General features: G+C 46.3%; 1 protein-coding gene across 1 annotated transcript in view; it reads right to left on the bottom strand.

Moving 5' to 3' along the window:
* The window catches only part of RNF141 (ring finger protein 141), a 197831-nt gene extending 180500 nt beyond the window's left edge, over positions 1-17331 (bottom strand). Inside the window, exon 1 of the mRNA XM_085648176.1 lies at positions 17120-17331. The gene's annotated coding sequence lies outside the window, so the exon portion shown is untranslated. The remainder of the gene's footprint in view (positions 1-17119) is intronic.
* Positions 17332-18260: the final 929 nt, after the last annotated feature.

The following is an 18260-nucleotide window of genomic DNA, read 5'->3' on the forward strand; positions in this document are numbered from 1 at the left end:
GCCGCTCGCTCCCGCAAGTGAATCTCCACACGTGCACGCGTTGCCATTGAAGGCAATGGAACGGGTGCACGTTTTTGCCTCAAAAAGGGAATCGACGGCTAAAGGTCTTTTTGCCTATGCAACGCATGCGCGCTGCTAGGCGAGACCTAAAAAAGGAATAAACAGTATCCCAGAATAATTCACTATCTCCTATGTCAGCAGCAAGTGACAGTTTAGACCGTGCCACATCTTGTAGTTCCTTTTTCCTAGCTGTGAACACCTCTTTGTTTTTAAATCTAAGTGATTTAAACGACAAATTATCTCTAGGTCGTTCGCAAAGGACCAATTTCGGATCCCTAGAGGCAGTAGTACATGCATGGTCGACCAACCTCTATGTTTGGCGGGGCCTGTCATAAATGGGCGAGTTAGTAGGTAATTTATCGTCTTGGTGATACCAATAAAACTATAAAGTAACTGCTTAGTTTAACCACATCATCTAAGCAGCAAATAATATAATTAAAACCCTTAGAACAAATCGTGTAAAACTTCAGTCGGGTCCACTTCATCCTATTTAATGCGTACTTCATTAGGTCTTATTGGGGCAATGTCGGTAGCGCGACTGGGAGTTGTGCCACCGACATTGCCCCAGAAAAAAACTGTCAATATAATACAGTTATGGTTGCTCAGGCCCGGACAGGCAACCCTTGGTATGATACACCACTTATGTGCATTAGCAGATATTAGGATATGATCAATAACCAAAGAGGAATACCTCCCTCTAAATGTTGGAATAGGGACCCCATTACTATTGCGTTCACATTGTAATTAATGTGAGTCGAACTTGGTAATTAAGGAATTCAATTGCTCGTCATAGTCATTGTGTGGGAAATGTGAGTAACTATTCCCAGCCTCATCACTGACCCCGCATACCTGTGTAGTAGAGAATCTGCATAAACGGTTATTTAAATCTCTGGCCCATATTATTATAAAGTTATTAGTTATCGACTGTAGTAAAGACTTCAATCCCCCTTCAAGGGTTAAAATATCCTTACCCCGGGTGTTGTTAAAAACATGGTTATAAAAGATACCCAAAACTGCAGTCCGGCCGCCCCTAAAAGTTATCCATAAGAATAACGAGTGTGGACCTATTGTTATTTTCCTCTTTTTGCTTACCGGGAACCTGTTCAATATAAGGACCATAAGCCCCCCTTTTGCCCTCCCTGCTGTCTAAGGCTCAGCCTCCAGCCAGTGTGTTGCTAAACCCTCAAAATAAACAGGCTCTGTGCACCAGGTTTCTTGGATACATAGTATATCCAGATCACTTATGAACTCCATCCACTCTGGTGTACCCTGTTTTTTTGCTAACCCTCCTACATTACAGGTCGCAATTTTATAACCGGTGTCCATCCCTAAGCCACTACTACTTGAAGATATCAGGTTAGGTAGAGAGGCTGCTGGGAGTGTGTGATCCGCTATATCGTCAAAAGTTAACGATGGAGCAGCTGCTAAAGGTATATGGACCGCTGTGTCATCAGAAAGTGACAGTAAAGCGACATATAAAGTGACAGCATTATCAGAATTGCCCTTGATATAAATATTTATATCCTCTTCCATCCCTTCATAAAATGGAGGCTCATTCTCCATGTGTTGCCCTATCTCATGTCAGTCAATATCCTCGAGGTCACTCAGTATCTGATATCTGTTAGTGACTGCCATTGGTTGACATGAGGGGGATACTGAGGCAGAGTAGTTGGCTATTGATCCTATTATACTCATGTGATGCACAGAAGGTTGGAAGTGCCTATAGTACAAACCCAAGGGATGTAGTGAAAATCTGTTCTGGACAAAACATAACCTACCTCCCCCGATAGAACTCCCTTCGCCCACCTTGGTTCCCTGAAATTAATTATAATGCAATCCCCCATACAATGTTTTCTCAAGGGGCCAATCAAGCTCACTCTCCTGGTAAACAAAATTTGATGGGCTTCCTCAATTGGGTAACGGCAGTTCTTATTGAGCCAATGAACCACTCTGTTCTTTATTGAGTTGTGGGATTCTATTTAGCCCGGGCGCAAGGGGGGAGCATTAACAATAACTACCACGTAGGGGCAGCATTCTGGAGGTAAATTGATGGTAACCTGGGCTTCTATTGCACTGGCATCTATTACATCGGCAATAGTTTCCTCTGTGAGTTTAGAAATTCGTGGATTATCTCAAAGTGTTAAAGGAACATTGCTTGCATTGGATATCTTGGGCGACGTTGTACTAGGAGAATAGAGGCCAGCGATCGTTCACGGCCCCAGAGAATGGCTTCGGTCGAGACACTCACAGCCTTTGACTTCTCAGTGTTGGTGCTTGATGTTACTGTACTAACCCTCGATAAATTAGTAATTGAAGTTGTAATTGATCTAGAGCTGATGCCCTGTCAGACACCTCCTTAAATTGCCCCATAGGTGGTGTGAAGCAATGAGTCCTAATCTGTTTGACTAAAGCTATGAGGGACTCTAGCTTCTCTTGAATTTGTTCTCTTGAATTTGTGCTAACAAGGCTTCCACTCTAGAGGTAACCCCAGCCAATAATGAGGTCCATTGTAAATCCTCGTGTGTTCGTGTCCCAGCCTCTAAACAAGATGGGATAGCAGTCGTGATTGATCCTCTGGGACCACCCTTCGTTACAGTGTTCTTTTTACATTTCCTTTTCCTTTTGAGGGTAGGGAGGTGGTCGGGTGTTGTACTACAAGGGGATAGTGTAGCCTTGTCATTAATTTGAATAGCCAAGTTATCGGCATCACAAAGGCCGTGGGTTGCCCTAGTCAAGTTCTCTGTTACTGTTGGTGTAATTGTGCCATCTACAGGGAAACCAGTAGTCCCGCACCCATTCCCTCTCCCAGTTGAAAGGTGTTGTTCTGCTATATCTATCACTTGGGAAATCACGTTAACTGCCAGCACTAGAAACAAATCAATAGTTGATCTAGTGTTATCAGGTGCTGGCGGGATGTTTGTTGCTTTACGTTTACCCATAAATCGCCTGTACGCTTTCATGCTAAAGTAAAAGAAAGAAGAGAAAAGAGGGGAATAACATACAAAAATGGAGCATTTTGATGAGTCTGTTGCAAGCCAACAGTGTAAAGTGTATGCAGGCGCCAGTCAGTTGTTGGTACAAATGGGCAATATGGTCCAGGAAATAGCTACCTATTAGCAGATATATCACTCAGAGTCCTATTGTGAAGCTGGCAGCTCTGTCAATTTCCTATAGAAAGTCTGAGACAGGTCAACAAACCACACAAGGAAGTAATCAAAAGACAGTACCTTTCAGTAGATTTAAGTCACAAATGTCAGGGGGGGCGCAGCCTGGCCTTCTCCTAACAGTGACGGGCAAGGATGGGCCTGCTCTTAGCCCGGACGTGGCCCGCACAGTGGGAGCCTCGCAGGTAATTTATGCGCCTCCAGGTGCATCGGGAATGGCTGGGGAGTCTGGGCTTAGTAGTTCGCTCCTCTCACTCTGGCGCTGTGGCAGCAGGTACCAGGCAAACAAGAAACAGGCTCCCCCTCAAGAGTTATTTACATAAGGCAAGATAATACATTACAGTAGGACCTCACTCAATCTTAAGGCTTGAAATACATACAATAATGTTTATTAGAGAAACAATGTCAGAGACATAAAATGTTTCATTACTCAAACATGATGATGGTAGCATGGTGAACATACAATGTGTTATCTTCATGTGTTATTCCCCACAAACATGATGCAGATAACATACTGCAGATGCATACTCCAGTAATTTCACCAAAACAGGTAATTAAAAAATGTGAATTACTAATGTTTAAGCCTTGAAAACAATGGAATGCCAAATGTTACAGCACTATATATAGCCCAGCTCACAAAAAGATAACAGACCTTCGTCTACATGGAAATCCTGAAAATTGGTCAAGAAGGTAGCGAATGCAAAAGGCACTGTCAAGCCATAAATATGATGCATTAAATAACGTAGCACTTCAATACTGAATTGCCATTCAGTGCAATAATACATATGGGCATGTTTCTCCGCTACAAAATGGACTGCTTGTTTGAATTAAAGGAGCTTGCCCTCTAGTAATTACAACTCAACAGAACCGGCATACTCACAATACGGACTGTACACTGCAATAAAATCGAATCAACACCAGTCTGTGATGGACAGTTATGAAAAGTCATACAGCAGATTAGCAAAAGGCTCTATGATGCCCTATTAACAGCGCATTGTGTACTATCAAATTGGCAAAATCCGATCCGGAGGTGCTTGTGTTCTGGTTAAGAGAGGGCTTAGCAGTTAGGGCTGGACTATATCTACAGCAGCAGAACCAACAATGCTACCCCGAGTGATTGCCAGTGGTTAGACAAATTGCAAGTATTCCTCCAACCATCGTTGGATTAATTATGATCCCTTCAGCATGTCATTTTATCTCTTTACAGTGTTAATAATAAGTACATTGGTGTCCGCGATGCCAACAAAATGTAGATATCATTGTCACATTACAGAGCTACCAGAGACAAACTGCGAATCAAAACAACACCAGGTGTAAAAAATCATCCCACCCCCAAACTGCACCAACCAAATAAATCTAATCTGTTGCAGAAGGGCCTGGCGGGAAAGGGAAAGGGTTTATGGGATTAATTTATCTGGAAAAAGTGAAGAATCCCCAATCATCCCACAAAGTTATCTTTATATTGTGTGATTTGATTAACGTTGCTGGAACAATATACTTTAAACTTTACCAATTTATAACTGTTGGGACGGAAAAGTCACCTGCATGGTGACGGATGTGCACCCCTGCCCTGAGTGCTCCAGGCTGCATGGATATCTGAACCCCTGGGACTGATTTTTGGTCATGGGCTAACACGGATTCCTCGTAAGAGCCAAGACCTAGGCTTGTCCCATGGTAATCCAGTCTCAAACTGGCATGGGGTGTGTTTTGATGTCAGTGCATTGGCATATGTTTCACTAGTAGATTGTAAGGCGGATGGAAGTCCAAGAGTGTCAGTTGTGCCTAGCATCTTGGAGAGGACTGACGTCAGGTTGTGTTTCCAATAAAGCTTCGCTTCTGAAACCTATACATTGATGTATTGGTGCATTTTTTCAATTTCATCGCAGCAGGGTGCTCCAAGCTCTACCTTGTAGTGGTAGAGCACTACAGTCCTTGACAGAAGTTACGTGACACAAGCATGGTGATTGCAATATACCAATTTTGTGTTTTTATAGTAATCCGAGTGAACAGGCCTTGTTACCAGTGTCATGGGGGCAGTGCCTACCAGCCACTCATATGAAGTTCTGCTGCTGTGGACTTAACTAAGCCTTGGCCCTATATGTTGTCTGAATGATGTAGCGCTGTGTGCGGGTGGGGGTGTGTGTGAGTGGTTTTGTGTGTGATGACATGTCAGGACCCCCATTTGGATTCTATTTTGAAAGTCCAGGGCCAGCTATTGCTAGTTGGAAGTGAGGAGTGCAACACCCCCAGTCAAGTGATTTTGATTGCTGAAATTCCTGAAAGCTGGTGTGAGAAGACACACTGGAGGCAGACGAGAACTTCCTCTCTTTGATTCAAAGAAGAGTTTCTGGTCAGTGCAGCCTGGGTTCATTGTCAGTTGAGATGGATGGTCTGATAATGTTGTCACTGCAGGATCAAGGGAGGGCTTAGACCTTTGAACCTTTTTGAGGCATTTTTTCAGTGGGGGTTGACAGCCAGGTGTGATCCCCAGTAACTCGCTTGGTCTGTGTGGTGGGTCACTTGGATGTGAAGACGCTCCTGCTGTGGCAGGATGTCCCTTTGACAAAGGACAGGACAAGGAGAGGGCACTTTAAAGGAGTCAACACTCATAACTTGAATTGCAAAGGACTGAACACTATATGCTATGTTATGGTATATAGTTTGTAGACCGCACAGCTGCCCCAGCACAGGGGCGTCCTGGCGCTAATAGCAGCTGAAAGGAAAACCCCTGAAAAAAAGCAAAAGAACCTACAGCGAAGGGAAGAGATGTGTCTTAATTGCCTTACGGAATGCCAAATAATTGGTCAAGCCGCAGATAGACAGTGGGAGAGAGTTCCAGAGTTTGGCTGCCAGTGTGCGGAAGGAGCGCCCACCAGCCCGTACTCTCCTTACCCTAGGAACAACCGCCAGATGTTTGCCCATGGAACGAAGTTGGCAGGAGGGAGGGAGTGTAAGGTGAGAGCAGGGTGGCCAAAATGCCAGGAGAAGAAGAGTTCAAGATTTTAAAAGCGGTGCAAAGGGACTTAATCTCCACGCGTCTGGCCACAGGCAAACAATGTAGTTGGCGGATTGCACTAGAGGTAGAGCAAGTTCTCAGGAGGCCAGGAAGAATTCTGGCCACCGCATTCTGAACCCTCTTTAATCTCAAAGTCTCAGACTTATTGATCCCCAGATAGAGCGAGCTGGGGTAATCCAATCTAGACAGAATGGCAGCCTGAATAATAAACTGTTGAGTGGAAGGATCAAAGTAACCTAGCAATGGTTTGAGCCCCCGCAGAATGCCGAAGCAGGTCCCTGACGCTTTCTTGGTTTGGACCTGAAAGCTGAGGGCAGAGTCCACCCAGACACCCACATTTTTTACCACCTGTTTGGGGGTGGGGGCACAGCCCAAGTTCGTAGGCCACCAACGCGAACTCCACAGCTCTACATCCCGCCCAACCAGCAGGACTTCAGACTTACTCGCGTTGAGTTGCAAACAGTTGGCCGACATCCACTCAGCAATAGCTGCAAGATCGCTCCGAAACTTGGAAGCATCCTGCACGGAATTTCCAGAGAGTGCAACTATCAGCTGTATATCGTCGGCATACAATACTATTGTCAGCCCTCTGCTCCTAGCCACAGCTGCTAGTGGTTGAACGTAAATGTTGAACAGCGTGGGGCTCAGTGCTGAGCCCTGTGGCACTCCATGTTTGATGGTATGGATCCGAGAGGAAAAAGGGGGAGCCAACTGGATGTCCTCTCAGAAAGAAAAGAGGCGAACCAATCCAGGGCGGAGCCCACCATACCCACCTCCTCCAGCCGTTGCAGCAGAATCTGGTGGGAAACTGTATCAAACGCGGCACTGAGGTCTAATCGAATCAGTGCCGGAGTACGTCCCTCATCCAGTGACACTCTCAGATGTTCGGTCACTGCTAGGAGGGCAGACTCCATGCTGTGGCCCGGACGAAAGCTGTTCTGAGAGGGGTCTAAGATGTTGTTGTCTTCCAAGAAGCCTGTCACAATGGAATTAACATGGGTCTCAACAATGTTGGATACCCATGGCAGGAGGGATATGGGGCAGAAATTCTCCAGTTTGGTTGTATCCAGGGAAGGTTTTTTTAACAAGGGTATCACCCTTGCTAGCTTCCAGGTCCTAGGGACAACTGCCATGGACAAGGACATATTAATCACCTGGGCCAATGGAGAGAGGAGCACGAGTAAAGAAATCATAAATTGCTCTGGCTTGAGGGAGATCAGCAGGAGAGCCTGATTTCACCTTGCTGCATAACAAACACAGCTCATCCTGGGAGATTGATGGAAGGGCCAAGAGAGGGTGGGTGGTAAAGGGACTATGAGCAGAGCCTGAAGATGGAGCAGCTAGAGAGGAGTTATAAATGTTCTCCGCCTTCTAAACAAAGAAGGCAAGAGCCACACATTGCTCATCTGATGTCATACAGGGCATTGGGGGTAACCCCGTCCGTTTAAGATCTTTAAGTATGCCAAATATACTTTTAGAGGCGTTCTTGCTGCCCCTGATCTCAGCTGTAAAATGAGCTGCCCGCTCTGACTGGATGGCCCTGTGGTACTTCTTAATAGCTGCCTGATAGCGCCTCTTCGAGATTATGATTCAATCGCGTCTCCACACCCGCTCCAACCTTTTGCAAACTTTACGCATACTGGCGAGCTTGTCACTGTACCACGGACTAGACTTGGTATTGCGACACTTGGACCACTTAGCAGGGATAAGCACGTCTAGTGGCCGGAGGATCCAGTCCGACAGTGCTTTATCAGCAGTGTCCGAGTCATTTGGTATGTTAAGGATGTTTGTAGAAAGGAGGGCATGAAATTGTTTGGTTTTTAATCTATGCCACGGGCGCCTGAAAGAGGAGTACTGAACTGCCCTCCGAACGGGTTCTACCTCAGTGAGAATCATAGCTATTAGGTAGTGGTCAGACCAGCACACTGGGACAGGGGAGTTGACTGTAACGGAGCGAAGATTTGAAAAATCTGGGTCCAACAAATGGCCAGCACAGTGAGTGGGGCCCTAAACCAGTTGAATCATCTGACATGCCTCAAAGTCAGCCAAGAAGCTACCTATTTCCGGGTCCAGAGGACTGTCTAAATGCAGGTTCAAATCCCCAATGATAGTAAAATTGACTGCTCTCATAACCAACAAACTGACTGTCACTATGAATGCTGTCCTGAACTCTTTAGAGGGTCCAGGGGGCCGGTAGATCAATAGCCCCACCAAGATGAAGCCAGCATTAAAGGAATTCCCAAAACGTGCGCACTCACAACGAACCAGAACCATTTCGTCAAAGGTGCAGGTATAGCAGGAGTTGTAAATAACTGCAATGCCATCCCCCCTAGAGTCTCTGTTATGAATCATGATACTAAAGCCCTGGAGAAGCGCCAGACAGGGCTCAGCCACTGTATCAGCTGACAGCCAGGTCTCCGTTAAAAAACAGAACATCAGGAGATTCATCTCAAGAAAGTGCTTCACTAGAGAGCGACAGTTTAGACTGAAAATGTTGATACTATGCCCAGGGGAGGAAGGCCTAATAAAAGGCAAGTGAGTGGCCCAAGAATTGAAGCCACAGTATTTACAACAAAAAGGGCCCTCCGGCAGCTTGCCCATAGGATGTCCACAAGGTTTCACTGCCTCCCTAATAGCCAACAGGTCGTCAGCTGTATAGATGGACTTATCTCTGACCAAACCAACAGCATGTCTGGCGGCGGCCAGGCACGGACGGGCGCAGACGGGCTTGCCTTAGGCGTGCCTTTGGCCCCACCATACTAAATAGGTGAGCACTGATTGTCAGTACCCCCCCTCGCCACCCGGAAATGCGTCACCCAAAGGGGAGGCAAAGAAGCAAGCTACCGCCCTCCACGCAATCGTCAGCCTGCCGCGGTGGAACGGGGCGAAAAGAGTGAACAAAAAGGTAAGAATCAAAGGATAAAATAACACACATCAAAAATGAAAACACACGCTGCACACTACGAGTGTCGAAAACAGTATTAAAACTTTAAAATGCAGTAATCAGGGTAATAACAGGTACAGGCGAGTCAAAACAGGTGGCCTCACCATAACTGCTGAGCATCCGCAGCCCCACCATACTAAATAGGTGAGCACTGATTGGCAGTACCGCCCCAGCCACCCGGAAATGCGTCATCCAAAGGGGAGGCAAAGAAGCAATTTACCGCCCTCCACGCAATCGGTAGCCTGCCGCGGTGGAACGGGGCAAAAAGAGTGAACAAAAAGGTAAGAATCAAAGGATAAAATAACACACAACAAAAACTAAAACACAAGCTGCACACTGCGAGTGTCGAAAACAGTATTAAAACTCACTCTTTGGGGAACCCAAAAAATTACAGCAACATGCGTCAAGATCATCTGAAGCAGACGCCAAGACGATCGTTAGGGGCTACCGTGCCTTTGCTTTGGTGATTATACAGAAGTGTTACCCTTTGTCACAAGAACTAATTGTTGACACATAAACTTTGAATGTGAATATACACCGGGAATTCATTTTTGAGCCTTGAAGAAGTCCTTTTGTGGACGAAACGCGTCGGCTAATGGATTGTGAATATTGGATTTTATCTGCATGATTTATTCGTCTTTGTCAAATAAAGAACTATTTTAAAAGGAAAACAAGATTACATGGACTTGAAAAATGTCTTCAGATTATCAATAACGATTCCTGCTTAATTGCTTTTGAATGTATTAATAATTCTTGTGTGCAGAATTCCTACCTTCCATGTTCCTCAATTTAATTAGGGACACGTTTTAGAAATTGAGTGAAAGGGAGGAAGATGTGATACACTTGGGGGGAGTGTGTCCCCTAATGTAGTTCCAGAATTTCCCCAATACACACCACTTCTTATTTTTAGGGTACCGCGGTCAACAGTTCCAGGAGTAAATGTCTTGGGTGGGCTTAGGCTAGTTGAAACCATGAACTTGCATTTGGCTCTCCAGAAAGCTAAAACTGAGGAGTTAAAGGCTAGGGAGTTTAAGAGAAGGAAGCCGAGGCTAGTATGCCAGGAACAAGAGAAGAGGCAGGAGAGACACGGAGAATACACCACGAAGAGAAGTTAAGGGGAGGGGAGGTTAAGGGAAAGAGATCTGGAGATGGGAAAGACTACCCTTGAGAGGGAGATGCTTAGGAAGGCACCAGGCACAGCTCCGTCTGGGCGATGAGCCTCTGTCCCCAGTTCAGGCCAGGTAGTGGCCAAAGTTTCAAGAGAGTTTGTACACATGTATATGGAAGGGAAGGATATCTTGGAGTGGATTAAGGAAGCTTTGACCAGATGTTTTCATTTGAAGTCAGCTCAGTACCTTCAGAGATTTGAGGAACGCAAGAGAGGGGATAGTGTTTCATTTTAGAATTGGATTCACATTGTATTGCAAGAAAAGAATGAGTGGGTGAGCAGGATGGAGGCCAAGGATTTTCATTCTCTTAACCAACTGATGGTTACAGTGATTCAAAAAGCGCTCTACCCTACTTAGGCAATACCTGTCGAACCGAACAGAAAAGAACTTGCAGTGTTGACTAACAAGTAGTTACGTAACAGGGTTCACAGGGGGCTAGAGCAGCATGATCTAAGCCATAAGGGGAGAGGAACTCTCTACAGCTCATTTCAAAACTGGAGGAGAAGGCCTAGGGTAATTCCCAAGGGCCCAGAGGAGAGACCATGTGAAATGGAAATAGTAATGCTGTGTCCGATAAGGAGTATCATGAAAGCAGATGACAGCAGTGCCACCAGGTGGGACATTTTAAAAGAGACTATCCAGTGAAGGACTCTGTACCATCAGCACCAGTGATACCTAGCATGTTACACATAGGTGAAGGGACCCAAGAGAGCCCAGCTGCATTCAACCTAGTGGCTATGGATAGCTGGAATAGGGATCCAGATGCTCTGAGCTTTCAGGGCTAGGACTGAGCGGAAGCATCTCAAGCCTAATGATATTCTCCTTAGTACCAAGGATACAGGTTTGGTAGACAGTGGTGAAGGCATAGAATACCCACTTGCCTGAGTTGAGGTAGAAATCAATGGCTAGGAGGCTATGGTAAATGCATGGGTGAGAGGGAGGGAAGGTGATGCTTGTCTCTTGGGCAATCATTTGATTGTCCCTTGCTGTAGGAGAGTAGGATCTGCACTTATGTTGCCCCCACTTTGTTTCTGATGTTAACACCGGTTTCTGGCTATAGTCTGGCTGGGTCCATGCTAATCAGGGCCCCAGTCTCTCTGTTCTCTCTAAACAACTTGGAGTGCACATTAGATGCACTAGTGATTGGATACTGTGGTACCTTATGAGCCCCTAGTATATGGTACCCTCGGTACCCAGGGCATAGGTTCTTCACAGGCCTACCAGGAGCTGAAGCATGTATTATACCACCCCTGAGAAGCAGACTAAATCTGGCACCACAGGCCTGCTACTGAAGCCTGGGTGAGGTAGTGTTAGCACTCCTCACTGAGATATAGGTTCCCTATATCTCACCTTACACACATATATAAGCCTATCAGTCACCCCTAAGGCAGGCCCTATCAATCCTGAGGGCAGGGTGCTTGGATTACATGTGAGGGGGTGCCTCTGCATGAGCAGGGCCCCTCTGCAGGTGGCAGAGTCTATTCTCTGTGGTTGTTTGTGGAAGTGGTTAAACCATATACTCTTAAGTGCATTATAACCTACCGGTAAATGCTAACTTTGGAATTACTGCATCAAAGCATGTCGTGTTTGGTGTCAAACAACTTGGAATCATACCCCCACACCAGTAACTACTGTGGGAGTATGATCCCACCCTTCTAGCGGGATAGACATGTACCTACTGTGGAAACACGGTAGAAATCTGAAAGAGCCTGGAATCACAAAATGGATGCCACCAGCACAAACACTGGGCTGCCCTCCTGCTGCTGACTGAAACTCGCAGTGGAGGAGGCCCAACCACCTTCCAGACAGGATTTAGTGTATTGGGGCTGGGCGAGTGCACTCCTAGAGTGCTTTGAAGTCCTGCACTGGGGAGCAGTAGGCTCCTCTGTGCATATGCCAGCTCCAACCGGTTCAGGGGCTACCTGTCCCTGCTCTGGCACGAAACTGGAAAAAGGGAAGTGGGTGTGACCACCCACTCCCCTGACCCTCCCATAGGAGTGGTCATAGAGCTGGTCCCTCCCTTTCCTTTAGTACAAGATAGGGAAACCTCGCCATTGCAAACTAGATATCCCTGGACGACGCTCTACAAGAAGAATACTGGACCTTCGACGTTCCACTACCTTTGGAAGACTGAAGAATCTCCCTTGGAGTCAAGGAGTGACTCCCCTGCTTGGCAGGCACCAAAAACTTGAATCAATGGTCACAAACTTTCCCGCTCCCGCTGGAGTCCGAAGTCCCTGCAGCCCCGGAAGTGGATTTCCTGACTTCTCGACGGCCATTGTGAGTCCCCAGCAAAGCTGAGGCGAGTGGACCCCACGAGTGACTAGGAACAGCAATACCCGGGTACCGTGCACTATTGTCGAGTGCAACCCTTTCACGACGTTCTACGAACTTGTGCTTTGGACCACATGTGGCTCAAGCCTCCAGCAGGATTTCCACCGGAAATCAGAGGCCTACCTTGTCCCGAGTGACCGTGGGCTCCTGTGAAGTGAATCCTCACAAGGAGTCTTCGCGATCCCTTGTCCGTTGGCTTGTGGGTCCCCTGAAGACTTTCTCATCAAACCAAAGGGCTCCCCTGGTTGCTCCAGGCCTACCCTGACTTACCCTCGCTGGGTGAGTCCCTCAGACCTTGCTGGTCTGCACCGCTGACTTTCTTCATTTTCCACGAGACTTGCTGTTGCCAAGGCTTGCTGGCTCCAATCCGGTTGCCGACACCTCAGTAAGCTGCAGACTTTGTGGGACACTCTGAATCCAGCTCCTGGTCATTGTCGATGCCTCCTGGACCTCGTGGCTGAAGAGTCAAAACACCCTTGATCACCTGAAATCACCCGACGACTGTGGGCATCCATCTTCCTGGCCCCGGGTCACTGGCAAGTGGCTATGAACACTGTCCCTTCTGCTTTCAGGTCTTCTTTCTTCTGAATCCAGCCTTGGATTCCACCGGACACTTCTCCAGTCTTCACAATCAGCAAATCTTCTTCGGCTTCCATTGAAAACGACGCCGCGACCCGACACAAAAGACACCTATGCACCCGGCTTCCCTGGGTGAGGTAACTCGTGCACTCCGGTGCTCCTGTGTGTGTTGGCCCTCGAAGTACTTACCTTGTAAGTGGCTTGCTTGTAGACTCTCCCGAAGTACCCTAGAACTTTAAAAATCTAACCGCGACTTGCTCCATTGAAATCAATAGGGAACCCGCTGCTGTGTTCTCACACTGCACGCGTCTCCCGTGGGTCCTTTACTTACCTGCCTTGGGTGGATTAGTGAGGCCCCAGTGATTCTAAAGGCCCAAGGCCTTGTCCCCTAGCAAGTCTACATTCCTAAACCTCTTTTTTAGTATATGGTTTGGTACACCCCTAGGGCCCCAGCCATATTTGTGCTTAACTTATTGTGAAACGTTGATGTTTGCATATGTTCTTGACTTCTAATCTCATAAAGAGATTAGTAGAGTGTGTCTAGTAATAAATACATATATATTTGATATATATACCTGTGTGGTGTCCTTTCATTTGGTAATTCAAGAGATTATAAGGTAAAACAAGCTGCTTTACATTCCTCAGAGACTTAGCCTGGAGGCTGCTCTCCACAGCTACCACTAGGATAGCTTTCTTTAAAAGGTTGTCTTAAACCTATCTACCATAAGAGTCGAATTGGACTGGTGCAAGGTGGCCACTATAACTAGTGACCAGCATATGCCAGGCCAACTTCTCACACTTGCTTAGTGCCAAGACCAGAAGCCTTTATAGCTTGGACAGTAACAGCTGTGCTGACAAGAGCAGAGGTTGCAATACAGTCTCAGAAGGACAATAGGATCGTTCCCAATTTGCAAGGACCAGGACAAGGTAGTTTGCAAGAAAGGGCAGACGCCAGGAAGGCACAGGTTGCCAAGTAAGTAGAAAGTCAGAAGAGACAACTAAGGCGCCATTAGTGCCCTTAATTTGTGGGTGTTCCATTTGAGTGGGTGGGAATGGACATTTTTTATCCTTTTCAACCTTCCACACCATCAGACAACAACTATATCGTAGTTGTAGTGGATCATGCCACCAGGTATCCCGAGGTTGTACCCCAGAATAACAATTGCAAAGGTGGTAGCGAAAGCTCTCCTGGGGATGTTTTCAAGGTTTGGATTTCCAACAACGGTGTTCTATTACTGAGGAACCAACTTAATCTCCTCATAAACGAGAGGTTTGGAAGCAAGCTGGGGTGATTTACCACTTCTTCACAGCACACCCACCATAAAGCGATGGTTACGTGGAGTGGCTCATCAAGTCACTCAAAAGCATGATGAGAACTCTACCAGAAACCCTAAGGAGAAAGTTGGATCTTTTCCTGACATGTCTCCTGTTCACTTATAGAGAGATTTCACAGAAGGAAGTTGGGTTCAGGCCCTTTGGACTTCATTATGGACACCTGGTGGGGGCACACTCACCTTTAGTCGGAGAATGGTAGGAGGGAACCTTAGTCTCCACAAAAGGATGTGGTGGACTATGAGACTGGCCTCAAGAAGCTGATGGCATAATGTGAGTCAGGTAAAGGAAAACCTTCAAGCAAGCCAATTGTTTATAAAAGACTGGTATGACCAAAAAGCTAGGTGGATTAGGTATCAAGAAGGACAGGAGGTGTGGGTGCTGAAGTCCAAGGCTTTGGGAGACAAGTGGTGTGGGCCATACAAGGTAGTTCTAAAGGTTTCTGAGATTAACTATTTGGTGGACAATGTTCACACGAGGGAACCAAGGAAGGTGTCCTATGTGAACCGACTGAAGCTTTACCTCCAGAAACCTTACACAGTGAATGGCATGGCTATGGCAGAGGAGATTGAGAAAGAAAATGAGCCTCTTCCTGACTTGCTATATGATGACACAAATGATGGCACCTTGGAAGGGGTTCACATAGCTAGAGTCAACGGCAGAGCTGCAGAGAGAGTGTAGAGAGGTATTGGAATTGTATTCAAACCTCTTCTTGCTGACTCCAATCTGTGTCCACAACAGACACTGGTGGCAGTCTTCCAGTGAAGAGTAGAATGTACACGATGTCTGACCAGGTTCAGGGATGCATTAAGACAGGTGCTACCAAGATGTTGGCCCTGGGGGTAATTGAGAGATCTCTTAGTTCATAGCCTAGTCCAGTGGTGCTAGTATCGATGCAAGCACCTTTAGATTTGCAGTTCTATGTATACCATCAAGTGCTCAATAAGATAACCATGACCAATGCCCATCAAAAGAGGATGAGCTTGTGAATCGGTTGAGTGCTGCAAAGTACTTGAAAACCTGTTATTTGACCAGTGGATACTTCCACATAGCCTTAGCACCAAGTGCAAAGACGATTCCATTTTTTACACCAGAGAGGTTATATCAGTTCAAAGTAATGCCCTTTGGGTTGAAGAAAGCTCCTGTCACTCTTCAGTGCATGGTGAACCATGTTCTCGAAGAGCTGGAGGGATTCTATGTGTCCAAACTAGATGACAGTATGTATTTAGCAAATGAGTTCAGGACCACCTTAGACACATAGGATACAAGAGGTGAAATAGACCACCAAGGCAACCAAGTTTCAGCTGGACAGTCCTCTGTAGTCTACCTGGACCATGAGGTGGGTAAAGGGGAAATACGCTTGTTGGATGCCAAGATACAGTCTATGTTAAAGTGGGAGGTGCCCACTACCTAGACTGGGGAAAAGGGCATTTTTAAGGCTCACTGGATATTTTAGGAACATTGTGGCTAACTATGTGAGCCTAACTGCCACAGACTGTGTTGACATTAAGGAAGCAGCCTAGGAAAGTGATTTAATGTGATGAAGAAAGCACTATGCAATACCCCTATACTGAGATCACCTGTCTACAGTCGGCCTTCCATTGTACAGGTCACTGACAAAATAACTATACTCTTAAAATCAGCTACAAGGCGAGTCCTAACCATGGGTGAAATTTTTGAAATCCTGTACTCCAAGTCCGCTTATAAAGTGGTGTTTGTATAATGTTACCACTGTTTCTATCCCAATATGCTTTGACTTACTCCATTAGAAACCATTTGGTGCACGAGCAGTCCTCGGGAAGAGAAAACTCAAAGCCTGTTTTAAAGCGGTCTTGGGTGAAGGTTGGACACTGTCCCACAACATGGTCCTCGGTCAATCACCAAACCGTGCTTTTGGGCACTCATAAAATGTTTCAATAACTCTAGATTTCGAATGTTAGCCCGCAGTCCAGTACCACTTAAATGTGGTATGTGTACTTACCTAATAAGAGACAATTTAAGTCTGCATTAACAAACGCTTAGCACTTGCTCTTGGCTAGTTGCATGGTGTGAGATGTATATGAGAACCAGTAGGGACCGGGAAATACATATTAGAGGTTTAGGCACACAAGTTCCAGGACCTTGACATCTTCAGCATTGGCATTTTGGTAAAAACTAAAGGAAAATCCTTAAAAGATTCTAAAGCACATGTACAAATTAACAATTGATTTCTAAGTTTACTATTCGAACGGACCAAGGCAATTCAACAAATTAAAACGCTTATTTAATAAAATGAATAGAGAACATCGCCCTTGCTCTCACACCATCTCAAGAGGACAGCTTCAGGACCTCGACAGCTCCTCCTACACTCTAAACGTGTTACGTGCCTAAATCAAGAGTATACAAGATTTGAGTTGTGGAGGGTCTGCCCAGCCCCAACGAGCCCCACCCACTTCCCTCATTCGTCCCCAAAAAGCGAGGTGGGCAGGATAGAATTTGATGAGTGCGCAATTGGAATGAGGGGTCACGAAGACATACTCACTGTTCTTTCAGAGACCCTGAGAGACAGCAAGGGCTTGGGCTAGATCGCGGGAGTTGGAGCTGTCCATTCGGCCCACACCATGCGCTGAATAGTGGCCCTCTGCTGCACCAGTACAGGTAAGGCTAAAGGCCCAGTAATAGAGCAGAGGAGTTCGAGAGGGAGGGGCAGAGCACACCACAACACTACGTGCGCGTGACATGCCCACACAGTCCGGGTGGCTCTAGGCAGAGGACGGCGCTACAGTAGCCACAGCGAAGCTGATTGGTCCGAAAACCGACGTCGTCTAGCTTGCCTGTCCAATTAACAACTGGCAAGCTGTTCCGAGTCAGCCTGACTCTACACCATGTAGATCTGAGACAAAATCGCTCGGGGCAGGAGTTTCCATGCCCAGTTCAAAGTCTTTACGCTTTCGCCTTTTTCAAGATTACGTTTCTTTTTCAGGCGGTAGCAAGCACCTGTCCTTCATAAGCGTTTGACTTGTTTGAAGGTCCAAAACATGTTCTTTAAACGTATTTTTTGTAGTTGTATAGTTTTGTATAATGTAGTTGTGGCGTAACTCGTAAGGATCGGAGCTGCCGACTCCAAGGCATGGGAACCTTGGCTCAACATCCTGTGAGTCTGGGCAAATCACTTAATCTCACCTTCCTACCAAAAATTAATCTGTCCGTGTGTAACGTAACTGTTGCTCATGTAAGTGAGGTATCTGCTTCCAGCTTGCTGCTCAGCCAGTGGATGTGTGTAGAATGTTAGTATGAGTGTATGATGTCATAGAGTATTGTATGCGTGTGTGAATGTCAGTTGAGAGTAGGGCTGAGCAGCAAGGAGGATGCTCCTGTTTGGGTTTCGTTATTATTGTACATTTGTACCCTTCTTCTTACTTCTTAGTTCATTACTTCATCACCTTGTTTCTACCTGTACCCTGCCTAATAAACTACTTGAAGATACCACTTGAATCCGTACCATTCTTCCGTTACAACCAGTGATCGAAGTGGGCGGGAACGGAGGGGCACGGCGTGCCCCTACTTATTTAATTTAACAAAGTCCGTTCCCCTACTTCTTCATTTAAAAAATGCGTCCCAGGACGACAGGAATGCTCTGAGTTAAAAAAAATAAAACTACAGGATCATCCAGGCCGGTGTGC

This window comes from Triturus cristatus, chromosome 3_2 (assembly GCF_964204655.1).
Source record: "Triturus cristatus chromosome 3_2, aTriCri1.1, whole genome shotgun sequence".
In the NCBI taxonomy this organism is placed as follows: domain Eukaryota; kingdom Metazoa; phylum Chordata; class Amphibia; order Caudata; family Salamandridae; genus Triturus; species Triturus cristatus.